The sequence below is a fragment of the Mus musculus genome, chromosome X (assembly GCF_000001635.26).
Source record: "Mus musculus strain C57BL/6J chromosome X, GRCm38.p6 C57BL/6J".
Taxonomy (NCBI): domain Eukaryota; kingdom Metazoa; phylum Chordata; class Mammalia; order Rodentia; family Muridae; genus Mus; species Mus musculus.
Genome location: NC_000086.7, coordinates 72,607,482 through 72,633,829, shown reverse-complemented (window position 1 = coordinate 72,633,829; position 26,348 = coordinate 72,607,482). Strand labels below are relative to the sequence as shown.

Below are 26,348 nucleotides of genomic sequence, written 5' to 3'. Positions count from 1 at the left end.
ATTTCCCAGTTTTAGACAAATGTGGGTTTCCTCAACTATATACATATATGCATTACACATTGTTTTTTATAGTTCCCAAGTCTTAGGGACAAACTACAAATCTATAGTTGCTCTTTAATCTACAACTTTGTCATCTCCCTGCAGCTCCAGGTACTACCATTGAGGGTATATCTTTGGAATGTAGACAGAATACCACCTACTGTGTAGGCATAGCTTCCCCAGCTCTGAATCACTGTATGCATGTGTTGGAACCCCAGTTCTAAGCCCCAAGGGACCATGAGTCATTTAACAGCCCAAGGAGAGTGTGCAAATGAGACAGGGTGTGGCTCCTTTTTCAGTAATTTAGTTCTTGAATTACTGTTTCTAATTCCTGGGCCTATGAATCTATAGATGGTTTCCTTGCTCTACTGATATGAAGATATGCCATGTAGCATATGTATATGAGTTACAGCTATCAAGATATTTTGATGTGTTGTCCCCCAGTCAAAGCTTGGTTGTGAATATTATGGGCAGAACTGACAAAATTAGTGTTTATGTTTTGGAAATCCTGTGTGATTGGTTTCTACCAAACTTCTTAGAATACTCAAGTTCTAACCACAGTCATGAAATTTTTCTTAGTCAGGACACACAGACTATTTCCCTCCTTTCATCATCTCCTCATTATGTGAAATATATCAGGCCACTGTTAACATTTGAGGAATTAATGGTAAATCAGATAGACCTGCCTTCTTTCTGTTCCTGGATCTTATCATCTAAAATGGCACATTTGAACAATGAGTTTTCTAGTAATATTAGTGCTTTGGAAATGTAACTAAGGGTGCTCTAAAGCAATACAAATTCAGACCTAGTCTAGCTGGGACACAAGGGACAGCACTATTTTCTTATTGGAGTAATACTCAATCATAGAATGTAAAGATCTGTAGTTTCTAGCAATTCCAGACGTGGTGGAAAACGAAGCGGATTAAAAGGTATTTCAGGGAGAAAACCCAGATTATGTAGAGGCCCTAGTTGTGGGAAACACAGGTTATATCCTAGGAGGGAAGAGAATGAGAACATATGGAATGGCATGGTTCAATTTGCAACTTTCAGAGCTAATTATGTCAGCAGGGAACGAATTGGTTGTTAAGGAAGTCAAAAGTAGAAATGGGGAAAAATTAGCTGATGAGAGAGCCACAATGATACTTCTGTGTTTGGTGGTGCTTGGGTAGCTAGAAAAGAGAGAGGTAATTAGAAGCCACTTGTATTGAATAGTTTAGCCTACCTACCTAACAGAGTTGTTGTGAGGGTTCAGCAAAGGACTTAGAACGGTGTCAAATGCAGATCAGGTTCCATCAATTTTAAGAAGCACTATTTTCTCTTACATTTTAACATTTCTAACATTGGAACAAATCTCAAGTACCAATGACATCAATTATTCATTAGAGAGCACATTTGCTTTTTTAGGTGCTATACAAAATATTGGTGTATATTAAGTTGGTAGAAACTCAGAATAAATGAAATACGATAGTAAATGGTATAGACATGTTGCTGCTGTCATTATTTTATTCTTATTATCGTGTCAAAATGTGGTGACAGAAAAAAATACAGGAATGACAAGAAAGTACAGGGGAAAGGAGTGACAGAAAATGGGGATGTCTACCCACTGATTTAGAGACACTGTTCTTCATTTAAAGAAGCTTTTAGGAGCAAGATAGGATTTGTCATTACTACCACAGTGCTGAGTTCATAAAAGACTTGAGTATGAAGAGTTGACTCCAGGGACATGAGTTCTCCTGGGAGTTAATTTACCTGTACTTGTGAATGACTAACGAGCTAAGCAGTATGATTTGTAAGAATGATTCTTATAAAGACTGAATATCTTTTAATCCAGAAAGAAGATTAACCTTGTCTATCATTGATGCAACTTCTCTTTTTATGTGAAGCATTATGCTAGTTTGTTTTATAAGAATTTAATCCTAACATGGAGCAGTCAGAGGGTGGATGGGGGGCAGGGAATGGAATATGTAGTGTAAAAATGAATTAAAAATACAATTAAAAAGAAAGACAAAAAAAAAGAATTTAATCCTAGTAACCCAGTAAGATACGTGATGGACGGTGTCTCTTATTCTCATATAAGGAAATTCAACCTCTTGATAGTTCAAAGTGATTTGAATTTGTGAACTTGAATCTGTGTGATTGCACAACCACTCCCCCATGCTAAGTGGTGTCTTAAATGCCAGTTTTTACAGTAAGAGGGGGAATCTGGGTAGTTACTTATATATGCAATGAGGCTTATGTGTTGCCAGGTCCTGTGTAGGAAGCTTTAGGGACATAAGTAAATTAGGCAGAAAGGTTATTACTCTTGTGGAATTTATAGTCAAGTAAAGAAGTCAAGTTGGAGAAGACAGAATGATACTTTTTCCCAATTAGATAAATAAATATTTTCCAAGTATAAAAAGTGATAGGAAAGAAAGAACAGTGAACTTCTGAGGTTAGAGAACACTTGGAAAACCTTATTTAGAAAGGGCAACCAAATATAGCCCTTCTACCAAGTCCCTTTTAAAGCTGACTCTAAAGCATGAAAAGGAACCTGCCATGAAAAGTAAGATGATGATGGATCCACCTAGGGATCCATCCCATCTGCAGACACCAAACCCTGACACTATTGTGGATGCCAACAAGAGCTTGCTGACAGAAACCTGATATAGCTGTCTCCTGAGAGGTTCTGCCAGAGCTTGAAAAATACAGAGGTGGATGCTAGCAGCCATCCATTGGACTGAGCACAGGGTCCCCAATGAAGGAGTTAAGGAAAGTACCCAAGGAGCTGAAGGGGTTTGCAGTGCCATAGAAGGAACAACAGTATGAACTAATCAGTATCTCCAGAGCTCCCTGGGACTAAACCACCAACCAAAGAGCACACATGGAGGGAGGGACCCATGGTTCCAGCTGGATATGAAGTAGAGAGAGGATTGCCTTATCTGGCATCATTGGGAGGGAAATACCTTGATCTTGTGGATGTTTGATGACCTAGGATAGGGAAATGATTGGACACTGAGGAGGGAGTGGGTGGACAGGTGGGAGAGGGGATAGGAGGGTTGTGGAAGGGAAACTGGGAAGAGGGATAAGATTTGAAATGTAAATAAATAAAATAAACAATAAAAAAGAGAGAAAAGAAAACAATAAAATAAAAAGAAAAGTAAGGTGATGAATACCATTTTGGTCTTGGGTATGTGCTCTGAGACAGGAAAAAGAATATTTTGTTCAAGAACATGAAGGCAGAGGACAGAGTAAGATTGGGGAAATAGAGGTACGCCAGAATTCCTCCAGTTGGGAATCAAAACCAAAAGCTAAAGACTCATTTAAGAGTATTATACAGCACTCTTAAAAATGTGGCAGTCACTGCAGTGACTTGCTCACATGAAGCATTGCAGCACATGAATCTGTACTGTTGACTTAGACGCACTAAGTTGAATTTTTCAGTGATTTTTATCATTTCAATATTTTACAGTTAACAACATTAATGTTTTCATACTATCCCAAGATCTCTGATATCTATCTATCTATCTATCTATCTATCTATCTATCTATCTATCTATCTATCTCTATATACATATATCTCCTGTTTTATTATTTCATATTTTATTAATGCTTAATATGTTATTTTTCATTTATCAACCTTATAGTTTATCAATATCATTGACATTTTCTAAGAAACAAAAGTGTTTTTATTGATTATTTTTAATGTACATTTGTTTTCTAATAAGGTTTTGCTCTTATCTTTTAAAATTCTGCTTTTGTTTGGTGTAATTTGCTCTTTCTTAAGTCATTTGATGAAGTATAGGGTTCTTTTAAGCTTTATTCTTTGCTAATGCAAACATTTTAAAGCCAGATATGTCTCTCTAAGCATGGCTTGAGCTATACCTCACAGGTATTGATAGTAATTATTTTCAATATTATACAGCTTAAAATATTGCCTAAATCCCAGAGTAATTTTCTTTTTTGCCCAGTGTTATTTAGAAGTATATTACTTAATTTCCACAAGATGGGGATTTTATAATCAAATTATCATTTAGTTATTTATTTCTTGCTTAATTGCTTTATAACCAGATAGTATACTAATAAAACCTGTGAAATTTATTGAGAATTGTTTGATTATCTGGAACAGAAAACAGGAAATCATTCCCCATAGGTCGAGTCTGGGTCATGAAGTACTTTTATATAGTCCATAACGATGTAAATGCTCCTGGATGTTTGAAAGGTGGCTAAAAAAAACCAACCAACCAAACAAACAAACAAAAAACCATGTGACAGAGGTTATATGAGGAATTGTTTGTGATGCTCTCTGAGAAAAGTAATGCTAAATTTGGCCAGGCAAGGTGGCTCACACTTGTAATCTGAGATCTTCAGAGGGTGACACAGGGATTGTCATGAGTTCCAGGCCAGATTAGCCTATAGTTTGAAATCTTGTTTCAGAAAAGTAAATTGCTAGGGGAAAGAGGTGTGGCCTAGTTGCTGTTTCCTTACATGCAGAAAACCTGGTTCACTTCCTAGTACTAAATAAAAGTGGCATTGTGACACATAGCTGCAATTCCAGCACTCGGAAGATGGAAGCAAGAAGATCAGAAGTCAGGTCAGCCTGGAATACATGAAACCGTGCCTCATTTTCTTTTTTCTAAATTGGCTCTTTGGATCTTTACAGAATTTTGCTAGCACACATTCTAAAGCAGGGCTTAAAAACACTTAAATTTTTAAAAAGATCATAATATAATTCCCTCATTTCTTCCTTCCTGTTCCTCCCCCTAACTCCTTACATGAAACTCTCTTGGTCTATTTTAAATTCATGATGTGCATGTCTCTGCCCTAAATGGGGTATCTCCATCAAACCCTCTGTTTTAGAGCTCAGGGAATCCTGAGAATGAGGAGACCGAAGAGAGTTAGAGCCAGAGGGGCTGAAGAACAGCAAGAAAGGAAGGCCCTCTAAATCAACATGCTCAAAGCTCAAATGAACTCACAGAGACTAAGGCAGCATCCACATGGGGCTGCACAGGTCTGCACCAGGTCTTCTGTATATATATTATGCCTTTCAGTCTAGTGTGTTTATGTGACTCCTGAATGTGTGAATGAGTCACTTTTTAATTTTTGTGCCTTGGCCTGGGCTCTTTTTCTTCAGTTGTTTTGTCTTATCCAATTTAAATGTTATGTTTATTTTATTATATTTTATTTTGTTATACCTTTATTATTTCTTAGAAACCTGTCCTTTTCTCCTAAGAGGCAGAAAGAACATGTATACAGAGTGGGAGGGGAGAGATTGGGAGGAGTAGCGGGAGGAGAAGCTGTACTCACGATATATTATGTGAGAAAAGGTGATATTTTATTCTCTCTCTCTCTTTCTCCCTCCCTCTCTCTCTCTCTCTTTCTCTCCCTCCAATATATATATATATATATCCACAGCTGGGATTTTTAGAGTTTTTCCACTCATGATCTCTCTTGACTTGAGAAAATTTTACATGACCCTACCTATATAGATAAATACAATAAGAAGGGGCTGGACATCTGATGCTCTCTTTTTGTCCATCTTGATGCTGAGATGTGTTTATTGTATATACCACTAGAAAGAATCCTGTTTTAACATCCAATATGTTAGTTTATGTCTTTTGATGGGAAATTAGACCACTGATGTTGAGATATATCAATGAACAGTGTTTGTTGATTCCCATTATTCTGTTGTGATGAGGGCTTGTTTTTCCTTCCTTTGATTTGCTGGTCTAGGATTATTTATTCCTTGTGTTTTCTTGAGCATGGTTAACCTTTTTAGGTTAGAATTTTCCTTTTAGTGCCTCTGTAGAGCTGGAATAGTAAATACTGATTAACTTTGGTTTTATTGTGGAATGTATTTGTTCCACCTATGGTGATTGAAAGTTCTGCTGGATTCAGTAGTCTGGGCTGGCATCTGTGGTTTCTTAGAGTCTGCTGACCTTCTGTCCAGGCCCTTCTGGCTTTGAGATATCCACTGATAAGTCGAATGTAATTGTAATAGGTCTGCCTTATATATAACTTGTATTTTGTTTGTTTGCTTGTTTTTTGTTTTTGCCTTGTAGCTTTTTACTGTTCTTTGTTTTGTTCATTCGGTGTTTCAGATTTTTATGCTTTGTGGGAAATTTCTTTTCTAGTCCGGTCTATGTGATGTTCTATATGCTTCATCACTTTTCTTTAGGTTAGGGATTTTTTTCCTATAATTTTGTTGAAAATATTTTCTGGGCCTTTGACCTGGGTTTCTTCTCCTTCCTCTATCTGTATTATAATTATGTTTGGTCTTTTCATATTGTCCCAAATTTTCTGCATGTTTTGTGCCAGGATTTTCTTTTTCAGAGCTGAGGTATCCATTTCTTCTATCTGGTCTTCAACACCTAGATTCTCTCTTTCATCCCTTGTGTTCTGTTCATGAGGCTTGCCTCTGACGTTGCTCAAATACCTAAACTTGTCAATTCCAGATTTCCCTCAGTTTGGGTTTTTGTAATTGACTCTATTTCTACTTTCAGTTCTTGAACCACTTTATTAATTTCTTTTTATTGTTTGTGTTTTTGTAGGCATCTTTAATAGATTTGCTCATTTCCTCTTTAATGTCCTTGAGCATATTCATAAAGACTATTTTGAAGTCTTATGCTTCAGCTATACTGCATTTCTCAAGGCCTACTGTAGTAAGATTGCTGGACTCCACTGGAAACATATTGCCTTTGCTATCAACTGATTTTTGTTGCTCCTGTTGTTGGCATCTGAGATTGAGATTATTGTAATCTGGTCTTGTTTTTGTTGGGTGGGTTTTCCAATTCTTAATGTCTATGAGCAAGTGTTGGCTGTGAGTTGCTTAGTAGGAAATGCTTCTGAATCTCTGCCAGGTATGGCAGTAGGTATTGAGAACTGACACACAGGAATGGAGGTGGGCAAGAAGGGCATGGGTGTAGCAGAGTGGCTGAGAGTGTACACAGGAGGGTGGAAAGTTGGGTCTATCATAAGGTTCTGTGGAGTCCACAGTGAGTGGCAGAAGAGAGGAAAGAGAGGCCCCAGCAGATGGGAAGGGCAGGTGAGTGATTCCAGGGAGAGAGTGGCTAAGGTGTTGGTCCATGATTCAAAGGGATGGGGTAAAAAAGGCTGTAGGAGACATCTGCTTACTTTCATGGGAATTGGGGCAGAGAGAAAGGAGAGGCCACAGAAGGTGGTTTTCTGACAATCTGGGATAAGGCAATTTCAAAAATATTCTGACATTAAATTCAAAGGTATACCACTTTCATACAAGCTGAGGAATGATGGTAGGAAATATTATATTTGTTTTCTATAATTAAACCTTTATGTGTATATAAAAACAGAAATTCTTGTATGTATAATAAAACACTGACTTTCAGTGAAAACAAATTCAAAATCCAATGTTTAATCTATCTAAGTTGTTTCTGGCAATACCTACATGTGCTACAACTTCTCTGCAGCCTTGGCTCAGAAAATGCATTTGTTTTCTGCATTCAGAAAGCTTACTGTTGCTTGATTTTTTTCACTATCACCCCATTCAGTTGTGTGACTGGTACAAGGAATCATGGAATGCAGTTTAAGATGCTATGATTATGGGGAGATACCTCAGTGAGTAAGAGTGTTTACCATGTAAGCATGTTCAGATACTAGTGCCTATGTAAAAAATTCACACATGATTATAACTATACCTGTAATCCCAACACTGGTGGGTGAGGAAAAGTTCAGTAGGAGACTCTTGCTAAGAGTAAGGCAAAAAGTGATAAAACAGGACATCTAAATGTTCTCATCTGTCTTCTGTATATGTGCACACATGTGAATACACCTCTGCACACGTGCATATATACATACCACATACAGATAAACACAGACATATGCATCAAAGATACACAGAAAAGTTAAAAGGAACTGTAGCTAGAGTCAAGAGCTCCGGGGTACTGGTTAGTTCATAATGTTGTTGCACCTACAGGGTTGCAGATCTCTTTAGCTCCTTGGATACTTTCTCTAGCTCCTCCATTGCCCCGGAGCTCTTGACTCTAGCTACATATGTATCAAAAGATGGCCTAGTCGGCCATCACTGGAAAGAGAGACCCATCGGACACACAAACTTTATATGCCCCAGTACAGGGGAACGCCAGGGCCAAAAAAAATGAGAATGGGTGGGTAGGGAAGTGGGGGGGAGGGTATGGGGGACTTTTGGGATAGCATTGGAAATGTCATTGAGGAAAATACGTAATAAAAAAAAGAGTAAAAAAAAAAAACCCACAAGTACGTACACCTATTTAACCCAAATCTGGGTTCAGCTTCTAGCCCCACGGGCTTCCCAAATCTCCATTTCTATCTGGGTTTACTTTCTCAGTTCTCTCATAGAAAGCAAATGAAGAGATGGATAAACAATGACTGAAATTTGGAAACTCCAGATTCTAGTCTCTACAGTGTGCCAGAACATTAACAAATAAATGACTACATGACTTTCAAAAAAAAAAAAAAAGGAACTGTAGCTTAATATATGGTCAATGTATGTAACCGTTCCATGTTTCTAAAGAGCATAGCTTTTCAGTTGGATCAAACATGATAAACACATGGAGCAGCTATGTATGCCTTTACTGACTTTATACTGTCAGTTGAGAGATAGATATTAAAGTTTTCTAGTATGACTTTGTATTATCTATTTCCTATTGTGGCTTGCTTAGGTTTTCTTGATTTCATCTTACTTCATATCTTGTGAGGTACATATAGAAATTTAGAATTGTTTTTGTCTTCTTCATGAATAACAGTTTGTCATTCTGGAGTGTGTTTTTATTGCCAGTAATTATTTTAACTTGATGTCATCTGTCTGATGTTGATTTAGCCCCGTAAACTTTCTTTGGATTAATTTTGGATTGTTATAACTTTTCCTATAGTGTTTATTTAAACTTTTCTTCATATAAGTATATTTCTTGTATGCTACATATAGTCTTCCTTAAGCCAATTATCTTTAATCAGAACACTTAATTGGCATCTATTATAATTATTGCTATATTTAATTGTAATTAATTTTTACACAATATTTTCTACTTTTCTGAACACATATGTATGAGTTTCATGGACAAACAACTACTGTGATCATTGTTGTTCAATGTCTGTGTTGGATGCAAGACGTGGTATATTGTAGAATCTGGAAGGAAGGCCATGTGGCATGAGAGGCTAAATGGGGAATCTATTGACAAATCAGATTTTTAAACATGACCTTGGCTATGACATGTAGGGTAGGAAATGAAAAATGATGTATGGAATGCTGGAAAATTTTTATCTGATTTCAGAAGAAACTAAGAACCTAGAAAAAATTTGCAACTGAATTTGCAAATTCATTTGCAAAGTGCAAAAATAAGATAAGGTAGACATGGCACATTTCTGTAATTTCACAGTCTGGAAGCTAAAGCTAGAAGATCACAAGTTCCAGGCTAGATGCCTCAAAATATAAAGATACCAAACAGAAATGCTACCCACATCACAGTATGCATGAATGGCCCTAACATAGCTAACTTCCAAGTTAACATAAAATCATTTCCCAGATTTAGCATTCAAATGTCTAGTTAAAATATATATGGTTGTTATTGAGGCTGAATATATATATATATATATACATACATATATATATATATATATATATATATATATAAAATTTTTGTTTTTTAGCATTTTATTGGTTATATTATTTATTTACATTTCAAATGTTATCTCTCTTCCCAGTTTCCCCTCTGAGAACCCCTATCCTACTCCCTTCCCCCAGTTTCTATGAGGGTGCTTCCCTACCCACCCACCTACTCCATAGCATTATCCTATACTGGGGCATCAAGCCTTCACAGGACCAAGAGCCTCTCCTCCCATTGATGCCTTATAAGGCCATCCTCTGCTACATCTGCAGCTGGACCCATAGGTCCCTCCATAGCAAAAACTATTCTCAACAATAAGAGAACTTCTGGTGGAATCACCATCCCTGACCATAAGCTGTACTACAGAGCAAAAGTGATAAAAACTGCATGGTACTGGTACAGTGACAGACAGGTAGGTCAATGGAATAGAATTGAAGACCCAGAAATGAACCCACACACCTACGGTCACTTGATCTTTGACAAAGTAGCCAAAATCATCCAATAGAAAGACAGCATTTTCAACAAATGGTGCTGATTCAACTAACTGTCAACATGTAGAAGAATGCACATTGAACCATTCTTATCTCCACGTACAAAGCTCAAGTCTAAGTGGATCAAGGACCCCCACATAAAACTAGAGACACTTAGGCATTCTGACTGGTGGGAGATGGAATCTCAGGGTTGTTTTGATTTGCATTTCTCTGATGATTAAGGATGCTGAGCATTTTTTCAGGTGCTTCTCAGCCATTCGGTATTCCTCAGGTGAGAATTCTTTGTTTAGCTCTGAGCCCCATTTTTTAATGGGGTTATTTGATTTTCTGGAGTCCACTTTCTTGAGTTCTTTATATATATTGGATATTAGTCCCCTATCTGATTTAGGATAGGTAAAGATCCTTTCCCAATCTGTTGGTGGCCTTTTTGTCTTATTGACGGTGTCTTTTGCCTTACAGAAGCTTTGCAGTTTCATGAGGTCCCATTTGTCAATTCTCGATCTTACAGCACAAGCCATTGCTGTTCTATTCAGGAATTTTCCCCCTGTGCCCATATCTTCGAGGCTTTTCCCCACTTTCTCCTCTATAAGTTTTACTGTCTCTGGTTTTATGTGAAGTTCCTTGATCCACTTAGATTTGACCTTAGTACAAGGAGATAGGAATGGATTCCATCTCACACTAGTCAGAATGGCTAAGATCAAAAATTCAGGTGACAGCAGATGCTGGCGAGGATATGGAGAAAGAGAACACTCCTCCATTGTTGGTGGGATTGCAAGCTTGTACAACCGCTCTGGAAATCAGTCTGGCGGTTCCTCAGAAAATTGGACATAGTACTACCAGAGGATCCAGCCATACCTCTCCTGGGCATATATCCAGAAGATGTCCCAACCGGTAAGAAGGACACATGCTCCACTATGTTCATAGCAGCCTTATTTATAATAGCCAGAAGCTGTAAAGAACCCAGATGTCCCTCAACAGAGGAATGGATACAAAAAAATGTGGTACATTTACACAATGGAGTACTACTCAGCTATTAAAAAGAATGAATTTATGAAATTCCAAGGCAAATGGATGGACCTGGAGGGCATCATCCTGAGTGAGGTAACACAATCACAAAAGAACTCAAATGATATGTACTCACTGATAAGTGGATATTAGCCCAGAAACTTAGTATACGCAAGATATAAGATACAATTTGCAAAAACACATGAAACTGAAGAAGAAGGAAGACCAAAGTGTGGACACTTTGCCCCTTCTTAGAATTGGAAACAATCACCCATGGAAGGAGTTACAGAGACAAAGTTTGGAGCTGAGACAAAAGGATGGACCATCTAGAGACTGCTATATCCAGAGATCCATCCCATAATTAGCCTCCAAACGATGACACCATTGCATACACTAGCAAGATTTTGCTGAAAGGACCCTGATATAGCTGTCTCTTGTGAGACTAGGCCGGGGCCTGGCAAACACAGAAGTGGATGCTCACAGTCAGCTATTGGATGGATCACAGGGCCCTCAATGGAGGAGCTAGAGAAAGTACCCAAGGAGCTAAAGGGATCTGCAACCCTATAGGGGGAACAACATTATGAACTAACCAGTACCCCAGAGCTCTTGAATCTAGCTGCATATGTATCAAAAGATGGCCTAGTCGGCCATCATTGGAAAGAGAGGCCCATTGGACATGCAAACTTTATATGCCCCAGTACAGGGGAATGACAGGGCCAAAAAATGGGAATGGGTGGGTAGGGAAGTGGGGGGGAGGGTATGGGGGACTTTTGGGATAGTATTCTAAATTTAATTGAGGAAAATACATAATAATAAAAAATATTAAAAAAAAAACTAGAGACACTGAAACTATTAGAAGAGAAAGTGGGAAAAAGCCTTGAACTCATGGGCGGGCACAGGGAAAATTTCCTTTTGGCTATCTACTGCTGGGCATACATTTAAGATAGTTTATTTGACCAGTGAGACAACCTTAGAGAAAAGTAAATTTTCATTTGCAAGTGGTTATCAATTAGAGATTGCTTCTGGGTTAGGAATAGGGATATGTCTCCACTTTTAGCTCTAAGACCCCATCTGGTGTAGACCTGTGCAGGCCATGTTCATACTGCCTCACTCTCTGCACTAATATGTTTAGACCAAGATTATTTAATGGCTCTTGTTTTCTTGTTGTCCTCCATTCTTTCTGGCTCTTAAAATATTTCTGCCTCTTCTTACACAAGGTTCCCTAAGGCCCTGGGGAGGGATTTTATGGAGATATCCTGCTGAGGGCTGAGTGTTCCAAGATGTCTTATTTTCTGTATATTGTCTGGCGGTATTTCTCTGTATTTGTTCCTATCTGCTGCAGGAGAAAGATTATTTGATGATGGCTCAGCAAAATTCAACTGATAGATGAATCTAACAGAATGTCATTAAAGTCATATTATTGCTACATTTTTTGTGTGTTTGAATGTTTATTGGATATTTTAGTTATTTACATTTCAAATGTTATCCCCTTTCCCAGTTTCCCCTCTGCAGCACCCCCTCATCCAATCCCCTCTTACCCTGCTTTGATGAGGGTGCTCCCCCGGCCACCTACCCACTCCCACCTCACTGCCCTAACATTTTTCTACACTGGAACATCAAGCCTTCACAGGCCCAAGGGCTTCCCCTCACATTGATGCCAGATAAGACCCCTTCAGCTCCTTCAGTCCTTCCCCTGACTTCTCCATTGGGGTCCCTGTGCTCAGACTGATGGTTGGCTGCAAGCATCTACATCTGTATTGGTCAGAATCTGGCAGAGCTTCTCAGGAGACAACTATATCAGGCTCCTGTCAGCAAGTACTTCTTGGCATCCATAATAATGTCTAGGTTTCTTGTTTGCATGTGGGATGGATCCCCAGGTGAGGCAGTCTCTGATGGCCTTTCCTTCAGTCTCTGCTCCACACTTTGTCCCTGTATTTCCGTTAGACAGGAACAATTTTGGTTTAAAATTTTGGAGATGGGTGGGTGGCCCCATCCCTCAACTAGGGAGCCATGCCTAACATCTGGATATGTTCTCCATCCCCTTTGTGGAGCATTTCAGCTGATGTCATCCCAGTGGGGTCCTGGGAGGTTCTTGCTTTCCTGGCATATGGGACTTTATGGTTGCTATCCTCAGTTCCCTATTCCCCATTGCTACACACCTCTGTTCAATATTCTGACCCTCTGTAATCTCCTCCATCTCTTCCCATACCTGACTCTTCTCATCTTTTCCCTCTCTCTCTCTTCTCTTCCTCCCAAGTCCCTCCCACCTTCTATTTCCCTTGATTATTTTGTTCTCTCTTCTAAGTAGGACTGAAACATTCACTCTTTGGTCTTCCTTCTTCTTGAGCTTCATGCAGTCTGTGAATTGCATTGTGTATATTTCATGCTCTTTTCCTAACATCCACTTATCATAGAGTACATACCATGTGTGGTCTTTTGTGACTGAGTTACTTCACTCAGGATGATCCATCCACTTGCCTGTGAATTTCATGAAGTCATTGTTTTTAATAGCTGAGTAGTACTCCATTGTGTAAATGTACCGCATTTTCTGTGTCCATTCCTCTGTTGAGGGACATCTGGGTTCTTTACAACTTCTGGCTATTATAAATATGGCTACTATGAACAGAGTGGAGCATGTGTCCTTGTTATATGTTGGAGCATCTTTTGGGTGTATGCCCAGGAGTCATATTGCTAGGTCCTCAGGTAGCACTATTTCCAGTTTTCTGAGGAATTTCCAGACTGATTTCCAGAGTGATTGTACCAGTTTGCAATCCTACCAGCAATGGAGGAGTGTTCCTCTTTCTCCACATCCTCCCCAGCATCTGTTGTCACCTGAGTTTTTTATTTTAGCCATTCTGACTGGTATGAGGTAGAGTTTCAGGGTTGTTTTGATTTGCATTTCCCTGATGACTAAGGATGTTGATCAGTTTTTTTTTTTTTTTTTTTTTTTTTTTTTTTTTTCCATTTTTTATTAGGTATTTTGCTCATTTACATTTGCAATGCTATACCAAAAGTCCCCCATAGCCACCCACCCCCTCTCCCCTACCCACCCACTCCCCTTTTATGGCCCTGGCGTTCCCCTGTACTGGGGCATATAAAGTTTGCGTGTCCAATGGGCCTCTCTTTCCAGTGATGGCCGACTAGGCCATCTTTTGATGCATATGCAGCTAGAGTCAAGAGCTCCGGGATACTGGTTAGTTCATAATGTTGTTCCACCTATAGGGTTGCAGATCCCTTTAGCTTCTTTGGTACTTTCTCTAGCTCCTTCATTGGGGGCCATGTGATCCATCCAATAGCCGACTGTGAGCATCCACTTCTATGTTTGCTAGGCCCAGGCATACTCTGACAAGAGACAGCTATATCAGGGTCCTTTCAGCATAATCTTGCTAGTGTATGCAATGGTGTCAGCATTTGGAAGCTGATTATGGGATGGATCCCCGGATATGGTAGTGTCTACATGGTCCATCCTTTTATCTCAACTCCAAACTTTGTCTCTGTAACTCCTTCCAAGGGTGTTTTGCTCCCACTTCTAAGGAGGGGCATAGTGTTCACACTTCAGTCTTCATTTTTCTTGAGTTTCATGTGTTTAGGAAATTGTATCTTATATCTTGGGTATCTTAGGTTTTGGGCTAATATCCACTTATCAGTGAGTACATATTGTGTGAGTTCCTTTGTGAATGTGTTACCTCACTCAGGATGATGCCCTCCAGGTCCATCCATTTGGCCAGGAATTTCATAAATTCATTCTTTTTAATAGCTGAGTAGTACTCCATTGTGTAGATGTACCACATCTTCTGTATCCATTCCTCTGTTGAGGGGCATCTGGGTTCCTTCCAGCTTCTGGCTATTATAAATAAGGCTGCTATGAACATAGTGGAGCATGTGTCCTTCTTACCAGTTGGGGCATCTTCTGGATATATGCCCAGGAGAGGTATTGCTGGATCCTCCGGTAGTACTATATCCAGTTTTCTGAGGAACCGCCAGACTGATCTCCAGAGTGGTTGTACAAGCCTGCAATCCCACCAACAATGGAGGAGTGTTCCTCTTTCTCCACATCCACGCCAGCATCTGCTGTCACCTGAATTTTTGATCTTAGCCATTCTGACTGGTGTGAGGTGGAATCTCAGGGTTGTTTTGATTTGCATTTCCCTGATGATTAAGGATGTTGAGCATTTTTTCAGGTGCTTCTCTGCCATTCGGTATTCCTCAGGTGAGAATTCTTTGTTCAGTTCTGAGCCCCATTTTTTAATGGGGTTATTTGATTTTCTGAAGTCCACCTTCTTGAGTTCTTTATATATGTTGGATATTAGTCCCCTATCTGATTTAGGATAGGTAAAGATCCTTTCCCAATCTGTTGGTGGTCTTTTTGTCCTATTGACGGTGTCTTTTGCCTTGCAGAAACTTTGGAGTTTCATTAGGTCCCATTTGTCAATTCTCGATCTTACAGAGCAAGCCATTGCTGTTCTGTTCAGGAATCTTTCCCCTGTACCCATATCTTCAAGGCTTTTCCCCACTTTCTCCTCTATAAGTTTCAGTGTCTCTGGTTTTATGTGAAGTTCCTTGATCCACTTAGATTTGACCTTAGTGCAAGGAGATAAGTATGGATCGATTCGCATTCTTCTACATGATAACAACCAGTTGTGCCAGCACCAATTGTTGAAAATGCTGTCTTTCTTCCACTGGATGGTTTTAGCTCCCTTGTCGAAGATCAAGTGACCATAGGTGTGTGGGTTCATTTCTGGGTCTTCAATTCTATTCCATTGGTCTACTTGTCTGTCTCTATACCAGTACCATGCAGTTTTTATCACAATTGCCCTGTAGTAAAGCTTTAGGTCAGGCATGGTGATTCCACCAGAGGTTCTTTTATCCTTGAGAAGAGTTTTTGCTATCCTAGGTTTTTTGTTATTCCAGATGAATTTGCAAATTGCTCCTTCTAATTCGTTGAAGAATTGAGTTGGAATTTTGATGGGGATTGCATTGAATCTGTAAATTGCTTTTGGCAAGATAGCCATTTTTACAATGTTAATCCTGCCAATCCATGAGCATGGGAGATCTTTCCATCTTCTGAGATCTTCTTTAATTTCTTTCTTCAGAGACTTGAAGTTTTTATCATACAGATCTTTTACTTCCTTAGTTAGAGTCACGCCGAGATATTTTATATTATTTGTGACTATTGAGAACGGTGTTGTTTCCCTAATTTCTTTCTCAGCCTGTTTATTCTTTGTGTAGAGAAAGGCCATTGACTTGTTTGAGTTAATTTTATATCCAGCTACTTCACCAAAGCTGTTTATCAGGTTTAGGAGTTCTCTGGTGGAATTTTTAGGGTCACTTATATATACTATCATATCATCTGCAAAAAGTGATATTTTGACTTCCTCTTTTCCAATTTGTATCCCCTTGATCTCCTTTTGTTGTCGAATTGCTCTGGCTAATACTTCAAGTACTATGTTGAAAAGGTAGGGAGAAAGTGGGCAGCCTTGTCTAGTCCCTGATTTTAGTGGGATTGCTTCCAGCTTCTCTCCATTTACTTTGATGTTGGCTACTGGTTTGCTGTAGATTGCTTTTATTATGTTTAGGTATGGGCCTTGAATTCCTGATCTTTCCAAAACTTTTATCATGAATGGGTGTTGGATCTTGTCAAATGCTTTTTCTGCATCTAACGAGATGATCATGTGGTTTTTGTCTTTGAGTTTGTTTATATAATGGATTACATTGATGGATTTTCGTATATTAAACCATCCCTGCATCCCTGGAATAAAACCTACTTGGTCAGGATGGATGATTTCTTTAATGTGTTCTTGGATTCGGTTAGCGAGAATTTTATTAAGGATTTTTGCATCGATATTCATAAGAGAAATTGGTCTGAAGTTCTCTATCTTTGTTGGATCTTTCTGTGGTTTAGGTATCAGAGTAATAGTGGCTTCATAAAATGAGTTGGGTAGAGTACCTTCTACTTCTATCTTGTGAAATAGTTTGTGCAGAACTGGAATTAGATCTTCTTTGAAGGTCTGATAGAACTCTGCACTAAACCCATCTGGTCCTGGGCTTTTTTTGGTTGGGAGACTATTAATAACTGCTTCTATTTCTTTAGGGGATATGGGACTGTTTAGAAGGTCAACTTGATCCTGATTCAACTTTGGTACCTGGTATCTGTCCAGAAATTTGTCCATTTCGTCCAGGTTTTCCAGTTTTGTTGAGTATAAGCTTTTGTAGAAGGATCTGATGGTGTTTTGGATTTCTTCAGGATCTGTTGTTATGTCTCCCTTTTCATTTCTGATTTTGTTGATTAGGATTTTGTCCCTTTGCCCTCTAGTGAGTCTAGCTAAGGGTTTATCTATCTTGTTGATTTTCTCAAAGAACCAACTCCTCGTTTGGTTAATTCTTTGAATAGTTCTTCTTGTTTCCACTTGGTTAATTTCACCCCTGAGTTTGATTATTTCCTGCCGTCTACTCCTCTTGGGTGAATTTGCTTCCTTTTTTTCTAGAGCTTTTAGATGTGTTGTCAAGCTGCTAGTATGTGCTCTCTCCCGTTTCTTCTTGGAGGTACTCAGAGCTATGAGTTTCCCTCTTAGAAATGCTTTCATTGTGTCCCAAAGGTTTGGGTACGTTGTGGCTTCATTTTCATTAAACTCTAAAAAGTCTTTAATTTCTTTCTTTATTCCTTCCTTGACCAAGGTATCATTGAGAAGAGTGTTGTTCAGTTTCCACGTGAATGTTGGCTTTCCATTCTTAATGTTGTTATTGAAGATCAGTCTTAGGCCATGGTGGTCTGATTGGATACATGGGACAATTTCAATATTTTTGTATCTGTTGAGGCTTATTTTGTGACCGATTATATGGTCAATTTTGGAGCAGGTCCCGTGAGGTGCTGAGAAGAAGGTATATCCTTTTGTTTTAGGATTAAATATTCTGTAGATATCTGTCAGGTCCATTTGTTTCATAACTTCTGTTAGTTTCACTGTGTCCCTGTTTAGTTTCTGTTTCCACGATCTGTCCATTGATGAAAGTGGTGTGTTGAGGTCTCCCACTATTATTGTGTGAGGTGCAATGTGTGCTTTGAGCTTTACTAAAGTGTCTTTAATGAATGTGGCTGCCCTTGCATTTGGAGCGTAGATATTCAGAATTGAGAGTTCCTCTTGGAGGATTTTACCTTTGATGAGTATGAAGTGTCCCTCCTTGTCTTTTTTGATAACTTTGGGTTGGAAGTCGATTTTATCCGATATTAGAATGGCTACTCCAGCCTGTTTCTTCAGACCATTTGCTTGGAAAATTGTTTTCCAGCCTTTCACTCTGAGGTAGTGTCTGTCTTTTTCCCTGAGATGGGTTTCCTGTAAGCAGCAGAATGTTGGGTCCTGTTTGTGTAGCCAGTCTGTTAGTCTATGTCTTTTTATTGGGGAATTGAGTCCATTGATATTAAGAGATATTAAGGAAAGGTAATTGTTGCTTCCTGTTATTTTTGTTGTTAAAGTTGGCATTCTGTTCTTGTGGTTGTCTTCTTTTAGGTTTGTTGATGGATTATCTTCTTGTTTTTTCTAGGGCGTGGTTCCCGTCCTTGTATTGTTTTTTTTCTGTTATTATCCTTTGAAGGGCTGGATTCGTGGAGAGATAATGGGTGAATTTAGTTTTGTCGTGGAATACTTTGGTTTCTCCATCTATGGTAATTGAGAGTTTGGCTGGGTATAGTAGCCTGGGCTGGCATTTATGTTCTCTTAGTGTCTGTATAACATCTGACCAGGCTCTTCTGGCTTTCATAGTCTCTGGTGAAAAATCTGGTGTAATTCTGATAGGCTTGCCTTTATATGTTACTTGACCTTTTTCCCTTACTGCTTTTAGTATTCTATCTTTATTTAGTGCATTTGGTGTTCTGATTATTATGTGTCGGGAGGAATTTCTTTTCTGGTCCAGTCTATTTGGAGTTCTGTAGGCTTCTTGTATGTTCATGGGCATCTCTTTCTTTAGATTTGGGAAGTTTTCTTCAATAATTTTGTTGAAGATGTTTGCTGGTCCTTTGAGTTGAAAATCTTCATTCTCATCCACTCCTATTATCCGTAGGTTTGGTCTTCTCATTGTGTCCTGGATTTCCTGGATGTTTTGAGTTAGGATCTTTTTGCATTTTCCATTTTCTTTGATTGTTGTGCCGATGTTCTCTATGGAGTCTTCTGCACCTGAGATTCTCTCTTCCATCTCTTGTATTCTGTTGCTGATGCTGGCATCTATGGTTCCAGATTTCTTTCCTAGGGTTTCTATCTCCAGCGTCGCCTCACTTTGGGTTTTCTTTATTGTGTCTACTTCCCTTTTTAGGTCTAGTATGGTTTTGTTCATTTCCATCACCTGTTTGGATGTGTTTTCCTGTTTTTCTATAAGGACTTCTACCTGTTTGGTTGTGTTTTCCTGTTTTTCTTTAAGGACTTGTAACTCTTTAGCAGTGTTTTCCTGTTTTTCTTTAAGGACTTGTAACTCTTTAGCAGTGTTCTCCTGTATTTCTTTAAGTGAGTTGTTGAATTCCTTCTTTATGTCCTCTACCATCATCATGAGATATGCTTTTAAATCCAGGTCTACCTTTTCAGGTGTGTTAGGGTGTCCTGGATTGGGCGAAGTGGGCGTTCTGGGTTCTGATGATGGTGAGTGGTCCTGGCTTCTGTTAGTAGGATTCTTACGTTTACCTTTCGCCATCTGGCAATCTCTGGAGTTAGTTGTTATAGTTGTCTTTGTTAAAAGATTGTTCCTCTGTTGATTTTGTTACCCTCTATCAGCAGGCGTGGGAGACAAGCTCTCTTCTCTGAGTTTCAGTGGTCAGAGCAGTCTCTGTAGGCAAGCTCTCCTCTCTCAGGGAAGGTGTACAGTTATCTGGTGTTTGGACCTCCTCCTGGCTGAAGGTGAAGGCCCAAAACAGGATCTTTCCCAGAAGCTGTGTTGCTTTGGCCAGGAAGGTGGCCAGTTGTCTGGAGTCGAAGATGTCGCAGCCTCAGAAGCTCTGTGGCTCTTGCCGGGAAGGTGGCTGGTTGTCTGGAGCTGAGGATGGTGCCGCCCCAGAATCTCTGCGACTCTCTCGCCCGTCCCAGAAACGGCTGGCACTCTGTATTCCACACGGTCACCCGTGCAGCCTGCCCTCCGCGGAGTCCCGGAGCCAAGAAGGCTCCCGCCGGCGCCTGTGCCACAAACCTCTCAGGCCAGGCAGACCCCGTGCTCTCACCAGGAAGGTGGCCGGCTGTCTGGAGCTAAAGATGGCGCCGCCCAGAAGCTCTGCGACTCTCTCGCCCGTCCCAGAAACAGCTGGCACTCTGTATTCCACACGGTCACCCGTGCAGCCTGCCCTCCGCGGAGTCCCGGAGCCAAGAAGGCTCCCGCCGGCGCCTGTGCCACAAACCTCTCAGGCCAGGCAGACCCCCGTGCTCTCACCAGGAAGGTGGCCGGCTGTCTGGAGCTGAAGATGGCGCCGCCCAGAAGCTCTGCGACTCTCTCGCCCGTCCCAGAAACAGCTGGCACTCTGTATTCCACACGGTCACCCGTGCAGCCTGCCCTCCGCGGAGTCCCGGAGCCAAGAAGGCTCCCGCCGGCGCCTGTGCCACAAACCTCTCAGGCCAGGCAGACCCCGTGCTCTCACCAGGAAGGTGGCCGGCTGTCTGGAGCTAAAGATGGCGCCGCCCAGAAGCTCTGCGACTCTCTCGCCCGTCCCAGAAACAGCTGGCACTCTGTATTCCACACGGTCACCCGTGCAGCCTGCCCTCCGCGGAGTCCCGGAGCCAAGAAGGCTCCCGCCGGCGCCTGTGCCACAAACCTCTCAGGCCAGGCAGACCCCCGTGCTCTCACCAGGAAGGTGGCCGGCTGTCTCTGTTGATCAGTTTTTAAGTGCTTCTTGCCCATTTGCTATTCCTCAGTTCAGAATTCTTTGTTTAGCTCTGTACCCCATTTTTAATAGGGTTATTTGGTTCTCTGGAGTGTAACTTCTTTAGTTCTTTGTATATATTGGATATATTTTTTTTTGACAGTATCCTTTGCCTTACAGAAGGTTTGCAATTTTATGAGGTCTCATTTTGTATATTGTTGATCTTAGAGCATAAGCCATTGGTGTTCTGTTCAAGAAATTCCCCTGTGCCTATGTTTTCAAGGCTCTTCCCCACTTTCTTTTCTATTAGTTTCAGAATATCTGGTTTTATGTGGAGGTCCTTGATCCACTTGGATTTGAGCTTTGTACAAGGAGATAAGAATGAATTGATGCATTCTTCTACATGTGGACTGCCAGTTGAACCAGCACCATTTGTTGAAAATGCTGTCTCTTTTCCACTGGATGGTTTTAGCTCCTTTGTCAAAGATCAAGTGACCGTAGGTGTGTGGGTTCAGTTCTTGGTCTTCAATTCTATTCCACTGATCTACCTGCCTGTCACTGTACCAGTACCATGCAGGTTTTTTTTTTTTTTTTTTTTTTTATCACAATTGCTCTGCAGTAGAGCTTGAGGTCAGAGATGGTGATTTCCCCTGAAGTTCTTCTATTGTTTTCAGTATCCTGGATTTTTTTTTTCTTAATCCAAATAAATTTGAGAATTGCTCTTTTTAAGTCTATTGAGAATTGAGCTGGAATTTTGGTGGGGATTGCATTGAATCTGTAGATTGCTTTTGGCAAGATAGCCATTTTTACTATATTAATCCTGCCAACCCATGAGCATGGGAGATCTTTACATCTTCTGAGGTCTTCTTTGATTTCTTTCTTCAGAGACTTGAAGTTCTTGTCATATAGATCTCGCTTGGTTAGATTCACACCAAGATATTTTATATTGTTGCTGACTATTGTGAAGAAAGTATGGAATGCTTCACGAGTTTGCATGTTATTCTTGTGCAGGGGCCATGCTAATCTTCTCTGTATTGTTCCAATTTTAGTATATGTGCTGCTGAAGCAAGCATGCTATTGCTACATGTTTACTGTTAATTTTCCAACAATAGTATTTAGTTTTTACCCTAGGTCCCTAGGCTATCTACTCTCAGGCTTTTGATCACCCAGGCAGTTTTGTGCATGGTTTCTATCTTGTGGAGTGGGCCTTAACTCAAATCTGATATTTGTTGTTCACTCCCACAGTATTTGTCCCACCATTGTTATAGGATATCTTACAGGCAGGACACCATTGTAGATCAAAGAGTTTGTGGCTGGGTTGGTGTTTAAGTTTCTCCTTTGTTAACATGAAGAGTACCTTCCTGTACCAAAGAAAATAGCATGCAGGTGTGAAGGCTCTATGTGGGCATGCAAGTTTTGTATGTCCAATCAAGTGTGATGGCCTTGTCAGTTTGTGCAGAACAAACTTTAGACTTAGCAACAGCCTTAATTGTTTGGGGATTTCCATGGGATCCCTTTGGCCAATAACTCACTGAGATGTAACCCAATCTTTGTACTGGTAAGTTAATTTGTTGACAAGTGGTGGCTCATTTTTTGGCAGTTTCATATCTTTATCCATTTTTCTGTTGAGAGACATCTAAGTTGTTCCAGATTTAGGCTATTATGAGTAGAGTAACACTGAACATAATTGAGCAAGTATCTCTGTGGTAGGATGAAGCATCCTTTGGGTATATACCCAAGAGTGGTATAGCTGGATTTTGGGGTAGATGGATTTCCATCTTCTTGAAGAAGCACCATATTGATTTCCATAGTGACTGTTCAAGTTTGCACTCCCACCAGTAATGAAGGCTTGTTTCCTCTGTTCCACATCCTTTCCAGCATGAGCTATTATTTGTCTTAATGATCTTAGCCATTAGATGGGTGTCAGATGCAATCAAAGTAGTTTTGATTTGCATTTCCCTGGTGACTGAGCATGTTGAACATTTCTTGGTTTCTCAGCCATTTGAGTTTTCTCTTTTGTTTAAATCTGTACTCCATTTTTCAATTCACTTGTTTTCTTAATATCTAGTTTTTGAGTTCTTTATATATTTTGGATATTCTTTTATATGATATGTATACTGTTATAAATAAATACATTTAAAACTTATTTTCAATTTTTTGTCATATTCAGTTTTATTTTTTACCTTATTTTTACTGTAATTATTGACATAAGTTTATTTTGTAAATGTACAAAATAAAAGTTTTACTATGATAGTATTATATATGCATCATTATGGATTGAGTTGAGTATTTTTAGCGGCATAGAAATATAACAAATTTTGAGTAGTTGATCTTATGTTCAAGGTAGCAATTAATCCAATTAGTAATATCTATAAATTAATTTATTGTTAAAATTATTATTTGTATATTTCATATTATTCTGTTTCTCTGTCTTAGTATATTGTCTGTAGCTTCCAGTACCATGTTAGATGAGTGGAAATAATTTTATTTTGTAATTTCTTTCTTATGTCAGGTAAAAATTCCATTGTTTAATTATTAAATATGAATTTTGTTATTTCCTTTCCCTTCATTACTTTATAGGAGTTCTACTTTCATTGGAAATACAATTTTTTCTATTGTTAGATTATGTATTTTTTTGTTTCTTTTTGTTTTATTTTATTTTTTAAATTATATTTTATTTTAATTAGGTATTTTCTTCATTTATATTTCCAATGCTATCCCAAAAGTCCCCCATACCCTCCCCCCACTTCCCTACCCACCCATTCCCATTTTTTGGCCCTGGCGTTCCCCTGTACTGGGGCATATAAAGTTTGCGCGTCCAATGGGCCTCTCTTTACAGTGATGGCTGACTAGGCCATCTTCTGATACATATGCAGCTAGAGACACGAGCTCTGGGGGGTACTGGTTAGTTCATAATGTTGTTGCACCTACAGGGTTGCAGATCTCTTTAGCTCCTTGGTTACTTTCTCTAGCTCCTCCATTGGGGGCCCTGTGATCCATCCAATAGCTGACCGTGAGCATCCACTTCTGTGTTTGCTAGGTCCTGGCATAGCTTTACAAGAGATAACTATATACATTTTAAGCTCTTGGATGGCTATAGACTCTTTTCAGATTTTTATGCATTAATTGAATTTTTCATATGACTGTTCAGTTTTGTTCATGTGTACATAAAATATATATTGGTCATGTGTGTACAGGTATTAGTGTGCATGAAATGATCAAAGATTGATGTCAACAGTTTCTTAATTGTTTTATAATCAATCAATCAATCAATCAATCAATCAATTAATTAATTTTGAGACAGGTCTTCTCACTGAACCTGGAACTTAAATTTGGATAGGCTGTCTAGGTAGTGAACCTCAGAAATTTGCCTATCTCTAACTTCCCAGTGCTGAGATTACAGTTGCCTGCCACCATACATGGGGTTTTTCCTGGTGCTGAGGATCCAAACTTAGGATCTTATGCTTGCATGACAAGCCCTTTGCTGATAGAATCCAGCCTCTCATATTTATTCTTTATTTTGTTAATATGGTGAGTTGAATTGATTTATTTTTAAGTGTTAATCCAGCCTTTTATTCTTAATCTAACCTATGCTATTCATAATATTTTTTGATAGAGGATGGGAAGTATGTGGTTATAAATATGATGTTTATGTTTTTATGTGTATTACAATTTTGTGTTTTTTCACATAGTTAAAATTTGTCTTCAATATTCCCTTTTTCATTAATTAATTAATTAACATCCTGATTATAGCCCCCTCCCTACTCTCCTTCCTGTCCTGCCCTCTCACCTTCCTTTGCCCATACTCTCCTCCATTTCTCTTCAGAGAAGGGGAAGTGTCCCATGTAGAGCAACCAGCTTTAACATACCAAGCTGCAGGAGAACTAGACGCTTCTCCTGGTGAGGCTAGACAAAGCAGTGCAGTTAGGTGAAAGGGATGAAAAGGCAGGCAACAGAGTCACAGAGAGCCTCTGCTCCAGTTGTTAGTGGTTCCACTAAGCTGCAATATATTACATATGTGTAGGGGGGCTAGGCCCATCCCATGCAGGCTCTTTGGTTGCTGGTTCAGTCTTTGTGAACTGCCATTACCCAGGTTAACTGATTCTGTAGATTTTCTTGTGGTTCCCTTGATATCATTGTCTCCTTCAATCCTTCCTTCTCCTTGTCCACAAGATTCCCAAAGCTCTGCCTAATGTTTGCCTGTGGGTCTCTGCATCAGTTTTATCAGCTGCTGGGGGAAACTTCTTGACAGTTATGCTAGGATCCTTCCTGCAAGGATAGCAGAATACCATCGTTTTGAGGTGGACTCACTCTCATGGTATGTATCTCAAGTTGGGTCAGTCATTGGCTGTCCCTTCCCTAAATTTTTGCTCCATCTTTATCCTGCCACATCTGTAGGCAGAACAAATCATTAGTAGAAGGTTTTGTCGCTGGGTTGGTGTCCCCATGTTTCCATTGGAAGTCTTGCCTGGTTACAGGAGGAGGACATTTCAGGTTCCATATACTCTACTTCTAGTAGTCTTATCTAGGGTCACCCTCATAGACTCCTGGGAGTTTTCCTACATTTCTACCTTATCCTAGAGATGCCCCTCATCAATTTCAGTTCACTTTCCTAGTTCTTTCTTCTTCCATCCTCCCGAGACTTGAACCTACCTCTTCTCTCCTCATCTGCTCTCCCACCTTATTCTCTCCATCCATCCACTCCACCATGTCTATTTTACTGGATCTGTGGACTGTAGCATGATTTTCCTGCATTTTATGGCTAATAACCACTTATAAATGATTTTATTCCATGTTTGTTTTTTCTGGGTCTGGTTTACCTCACTGAGCATGATTTTTTTTTCTATTTCCATCCATTTGCCTTCAAATTTCATGATGTCATTGTTTTTAATAGCTGAGTAATATTTCATTATGTAAATGTAACACATTCTTCTTATCCATTCTTTGGATGAGGGACATCTAGGTTGTTTCCAGTATCTGGCTATTACAAATAAAGCTGCTATGAACATAGTTGAGCATGTTCCTTGTGGTATGGTGGAGCATCTTTTGGGTATTTGCCTAGGAGTGGGATAGCTGGGCCTTGAGGTAGAAACTCTTTCTAGTTTTCCAAGAAACAACCAAATTCATTTGCAAAGTAGTTAGTTGTACAAGTTTGTACTCCCACCAACAATGGAGGAGTGTTCACTTTCTCAACATCCTTGCCAGCATGAGTTGTTGCTTGCATTTATGTTCTTAGTCATTATGATGTGTCTAAGATGGAATCTCAGAGTCATTTTGATTTGCATTTCCCTGATGGCTAAGGAGACTAAGGATGTTGAACATTTCTTTAAGTGCTTCTTGGGCTAGTAGAGATACCTCTGTCAAGAATTCTCTGTTTAGATCTCTCACTCATTT

At 39.6% G+C, this 26,348-nt stretch overlaps 1 protein-coding gene and 1 non-coding gene across 6 annotated transcripts in view; one reads left to right on the top strand and one right to left on the bottom strand.

Annotated features, from left to right (window-relative positions):
- The window catches only part of Gabra3 (gamma-aminobutyric acid (GABA) A receptor, subunit alpha 3), a 224,244-nt gene that overhangs the window by 23,090 nt on the left and 174,806 nt on the right, over positions 1-26,348 (top strand). The window lies entirely within an intron of this gene.
- On the bottom strand, positions 21,921-22,023 carry Gm23461. The gene has a single exon (XR_003953127.1). It is a non-coding gene; the product is annotated as a U6 spliceosomal RNA (small nuclear RNA).